The sequence below is a fragment of the Equus przewalskii genome, chromosome 7 (assembly GCF_037783145.1).
Source record: "Equus przewalskii isolate Varuska chromosome 7, EquPr2, whole genome shotgun sequence".
Classification (NCBI taxonomy): domain Eukaryota; kingdom Metazoa; phylum Chordata; class Mammalia; order Perissodactyla; family Equidae; genus Equus; species Equus przewalskii.
This window is the reverse complement of record NC_091837.1, coordinates 71,564,097-71,569,859: the sequence shown is the minus strand read 5'-3', so window position 1 is coordinate 71,569,859 and position 5,763 is coordinate 71,564,097. Positions and strand designations below refer to the sequence as shown.

At 44.6% G+C, this 5,763-nt stretch overlaps 1 long non-coding RNA gene across 1 annotated transcript; it reads right to left on the bottom strand.

Annotated features, from left to right (window-relative positions):
* Positions 1 to 2,053: 2,053 nt before the first annotated feature.
* On the bottom strand, positions 2,054 to 5,344 carry LOC139084565 (uncharacterized). Its single transcript, XR_011542050.1, has 2 exons — positions 5,089 to 5,344; positions 2,054 to 4,615 (listed from the first exon to the last, which is right to left on the bottom strand). It is a non-coding gene; the product is annotated as an uncharacterized lncRNA (long non-coding RNA).
* Positions 5,345 to 5,763: the final 419 nt, after the last annotated feature.

The window sequence follows — 5,763 nt, the reverse complement described above, 5'->3', positions numbered from 1 at the left end:
CTTTTCTGATGCTGCCAATAGTCTGCCTGGGATTGAAGTCATTTTTACTCTATTTTTACTACCCCAACTTAACTTCATTGTGTTCGGTCGGTCCCCCGCAGTGCACAGCGGAGCGTCTTACACACAATGTGTATTCCGGGCAATAAGCTGATGAACTGAGCTGAACATCCCTCATTAGAAGGAGACTGCTTTCTGGTGGTTGTAATGAAAAAACTGTAGGAACGTGTTACAAAGCACAACGATATACAACATACTGAACACGTACAGACTTTTTTTCTTGTCATTATTCCCTAAAAAACACAGTGTAACGATTTACATAGCATTTACGCTGTATTAGGCATTATAAGCATTCTAGAGCTGATTTAAAGCATATGGGAGGATGTGCCTAGGTTACGTGTATGCAAATATTATGCCATTTTATATAAAGGACTTGAGCATCCGCTGATTTGGGCATCCCCGCGGGTCCTAGACCAAATCCCCTGGAGATATTTTCCTGAATTGTATGTCTAAGATGGCATTGAAACCGATACCCTATTGTCTATTTGAACAAATTATAGACATTGAATACAATGTATGCTGTGCTTACATAGGTGGTAGCTGCAAAGTAGTGTATTTATGGGCACACATTTTAAAAGCTGTATATAAGTTCTTGATCAATAATGAAGATCTTCCAAGTATGACTTTTATTCCATGAGGAAATCTGTTTTCAGCTTCATTGCTTCTTCCAGGAATGGAATCTGCTGCCAGTATCAGAACACTGACGTGGCTTCTATAATAAGAGAGCAAAATTCCTACACAAATACACACAAGTCTCCTGACTGTGGTAAAGCGGGGCCGCTGCTGCCCACTGTGAAGAAGCTGGACATGCCCCCTCCCAGGGAGGAACAACTAAGCACTGATTTTATGCTGTAAATGTCCACGAAGCACTAAGGTGTTAAATCATCCATTCTTCCTTGCTTTTTAACAGCAAAGCCTCATTGGTTCAAGGCAAAATAACTGAGTCATAATTACGGAAATGCAGGCCTCAATGATCCCATGGGATCATATGTTAAGGGACAGACAGACTTTCCCAACACCCTGAAATGATGTCCTCGTTGACAGTTACTTATTTTGACCCCAGATAAAGTCAAACTGTGTCTATGCATTCTGACAAAATGGAAAAATAAAATTCTAGAATGAACCTTTGCCCATTTATGACTCATTCGGTTGGCATTGTTCTTTAGATGTTATAACACATACCCTGAAGGGAAAAGTCAAAACCCACGCCTAACTTATCTTGAAAGACTACTGGGCCCCCATCAACTTATAGGCAGGGAAATTTTGTTTATCTATTGCTGTAAAATAAATCATCCCAAAACAGTTTAAAACAACAATTTATTTAGTCTGGTTTTGTAATTTGCGCAGGGCTTAGCAGAAATGGCTCATCTCTGCTCCATGTTGTGTAGACTGAGGCAGCTCCATGTCCAGAAAGGCTCACTCACCTGGCTGGCAAGTGGTGCTCATTGTTGCCTGGGAACTCAGCCAAGGCTGTTGGCCGGTGGCCTCGACTCTTATTCACGTGGAGATCTCTGCTTGGGCTAACCCACAGCATGACAGCTGGGCTCAAGAGGGAGAAGTAGAAGCTGTTAGTCACGTGAAAGCATCACTTGCTCTGCATTCTATTTATTAAACAGTCACAGAACTAGTCCAGATTAAAGGGAAAGAGAATTAACCCACCTCTCAATGTGGACAGTGACAAAGCATGTGTGGCCGTCTTTAACCTGTTACTGCAGATTTTACCTAAGACCAGACATTACTTTAGGGCAAAGGAAACCAAAGTCTTCCTTTAATCTTAAAACAAGACAATGCTTGATATCAGTGCTTCTCAGGGTGTGGTCCCCAGACCATTAGCATCACCCAAGACCACGTTAGAAATGCAAATTCTCAGGTGCCACCCCAGACTTACTGAATGAGAAAGTCTGCTTTACATTAAGGTTGAGGATATTTTTCCCTGACTGTGAATTTTGCCAAACCAATTGTCTAAGAAGAAAATGAAGTTCGTTGTAGTAAACAGCTACGTTTACTTAGAAGAGAGAATAACCAATGAGGCTGAAGATCTGGATTTACTTGAAGCAACACACAATGTTTACACATGATTTAACATTCTAAAAATATTTATTGGGGTTTCTACATAATAGATTTGTATCTCCATGGTGGTTAATCTTCAGTAAATATGTTTTTAGTATCACATGGTTTTTACTTATGCAGTGTCTTATTAAATTCCAATTAAATCCATATGTGCGAACATTAATTTAAAGTGCTACCAGAAGGACTGATTGCAAAATCAAACACTGGCACGAAGCCCTGGGATTATTCAAAGAGAAATGGCGCTTGGTACCACTTGTTGGTACTAAAAGAAAAAAAGTTGCACAGTCACCAAGCAGTCTGTAAACAATCTTTCAGAGCGTATCCATGATTGCATCTGTATAAAAAAAGTACGTAAGGGGAGCCATGAAGTTCATGCACATTTTTGAGACAAACAATATTTAACATAACAATAATTTGCCATTAAAATTCACAGCAACAGGCACTATATAGATTTCTCTATCTATGCACACACGCATATTTATACATTACACAGAGCATGACCATGGGGAGGAGGTGGAAAAACTACAAAAAGCTGACACAGAGCCAGATAATACTGCATAGCCCTGAGCCATACACGGAAGACTCAGCAGGCCTGAAACCTTAGTACCTCCGATATCCTCCCAGCATCACAGCCCAGCGGGATTTTAATGGATATAAGGAGAATCTTGGTCCATAAATGGACCAAGAAAATGTTCCTTTATGTTTACTCTGCTCCTTTCAAGAGAAAGCATTTAGAAATATTTTATCCAAACAGGTGAATTTTTTTAAAGTTGGTTCTTAAGAAACCCATCTGGACACCTGTCTCTCCTCCTGGTAGTGTGACGCATGTTTGTTGCAGTTTAGAGTGATCTTTTTATATAAAACTTCTCTAAATCTCTTTATAGATTCTCTTAGGGAAGCTGACTGGCCTCCTCCCCTCGGAGAGTGGACTATTTAGTTCACTAAATATCAGAACTCAGAATTCCCAGCCAGGGCCTCCTTGCCATGTAGTGTGGCAAGGAGCCCTCCAAAGCCTGTCCTGTTCAAAACACCGGCCCATGCTAAAGACATCTATTCAAGTGAAATGAGGGCTTCAAGGAGATACGACATGACATGGTGCCTCTAATTACCCAAAGAAAATAGAAGCCATGAGACATTGAACTCTCTAGCTTCTTTCTTCACATTTCCCAACAACTTTTTCTGTATTTGTTCTAACTTTTTCTCCTCCCTTCTTTCCCAGGGAAGGACAAGATTCATGGCCCAAGCTGATTCTGTGCTCTGCATTCTTACCCCTCACAACCCATCTAAGACCTTATTTCACAGGTCATTTTTTATGCTACTACTTGTCACCAGTAACGAGACACCCCTATGGAGCAGGCACAAGCACCCTAAACTTCTGGTTCATAAGGAGAGGCCCAAGAGAGGAAGAGGAGGCAGGGGGCAGGAAAGTGGAGTTTGAGGAATTCTGGGAAAGACGAAGACAGCCTTAAGGAACTTGGAGGCAACTGGGAAGATGCAAACACACTATGGGACCTGCAAACACCCTAAAGGCAACTTAGCACAGGGACAGCCACAGATGGCCTGAAGACTAGAGGACCTCAGGTCCAGGTTCTGCAGCTCACTAGCTGTGACCTTGAATAGGTTACCCAACATCTTTAAACCTCTGCTTCTTCTGCTGGAAAATGGAGCTAATAATACTTTCCTCACTGATACTGTAAAGATTGAGTGGGGTATGTGTGCGCAGTGCCTCACGGAGTGCCTGCGGAATAGTTAGGGCCTTTATATGTATTATTTTATGTCCCTGTATGCTTGAAGGACCAAGAATACTGACAGAAGCAAACACCTGCTCCTCCACGTGCAGCACTTGAACAGTCGCAATGTGGCTGCAAATATGTAAAGCAGCCTGGCACCACCCACCTCCTTCCCTCTCCATCATCTTGAAGACTTGGACCCTGGTACAAGTCATCTCTTCCACACTGAGAAAGGCAAAGGAGACCCTCTTCAGTTGTTTATTTCTGTGTTTTAATTTCAGGTTGTCTGCTTTAAACTGCATCTGAAAGGCAGAGCATCTTGAATGATAAACTACAAATTAGGAATTCTATGATGAGTGAGGGTACAGATTTTCCACTCTGCCTCCCCCACTTGAGGCTATTCCCTTCAGGCCTCCTGCCTGCTCTCAAAGCCCGCTGACATATGTTTTTTGTGTATAATACAGTGTGGGGAACAATAATGGAACATGATTCTCGACTAGCAGCTGCCTAAGTGGGCGTCATTATGGCTCCTTGGCGCATAAAACCCAGCACGTGTCTTTTCCAGGTGGGGAGACTGAGGTAAGAAGGCAGGCAGAGAACAGCACAGAACAAATGAAGCCCCGACATCGACTTTATATTTGTAAACCAGGGTCACTATTTCGGTCTCATTTACATACTTGCCTGGGGGAACTCTGAGATGCTCCAGGCAGGCCTTGGGGCCTCATTTGCATGATCCCTCTGAACTTGAAGGGGCTGGCCTGTGAAAGGGACTGGGGTTTAGTCACTGTCCCCAAGTTCAGGCTAAAATTCTCTGTGGAAAGGATGCTGATTCCTGAACTGCAACTCTCCCAACCCAGTGACAGCCGCCAGTCCAGGGGCTGTCAGAGGGAAGAGGTCCTTGTGAGGCACAGTCCTGTAGACAGGCTTCCTCCTGTACCTCTTAGGGAATGGAAAGATTTCCGGTGAAAGAAAGGAGGCGTTTTTACCAGCAAGACTCCTAAAGCACAGGGTGACTTGGAGACCCGGGAGGTTAGAGGATTGGAGTAACCAGCAGGAGGCCTGGCTGGCGGCAGAGAGAGAGAGAAAGAGAGAGACTTCTTCCGGGAAAGGTCAGAAGAGGCACAGCAGCAGGAATGGACTGGAGAGGCTTCTTCCAAAGTCCATCCCAAATGGCAGACCGTCCTCTCCACCCCAGACCGCAGGGATATCTCAAACTCGATGCTTCTCTTACCAACATGGGCATCGCCTGGGAGCTTGTTGGAAATGCAAAACCTCTGGCCCTCTCCAGACCTACTGAATCAGAAACTTGGCATGGGATGTAGTGATCTGTGGCGTCACAAGCCCTCCAGGTGATTTGACACTCTAGATATCTCTCTGGGTGGAAGGGAGTTGGGGGGTTGATTTTACTGCTTCTCTGATGGGTAGTTGTCTGCAGGGAGCTCCTCCTCACAGTCCCATACTTAGTCCTTCGAAGTCACCATTAGACTGTGGAATCTGCTTATGCCCTCACTGTTCTAGATTCCATTTCACCTGCCTCTGCCCCCAGGCGGAGTTGAACCCTTCACTGCGGAAAGGCTCTGCCAAGCTGCTCTGACATCCGCCTGCGTGGCGAGCACGTCTTCCCCTTCCCCTCCTCCTCCTGAAGTCCTCTCTGTCTTAGCCCTTACTGATCAGATGTGCTGCCCAATCCTCTACTGCTATTCTCAAATTACTCAAGTCCTCCCACAACCCCTGATTCCCGGTATCTTACAAATACTTCAGCTCCAGGCATCTGCTGAATGCGGGGGCCTTTGCTCTTCTGCCCAGTTTTCTGCTGATTCCCCAGGAGAAGAAGGCTAAGCTCTGGTCTCTGTGTTTGCTGGCTTCATGGGGCAAGAAGGACAGAGACTGAGCTCTGTCTAGTTCA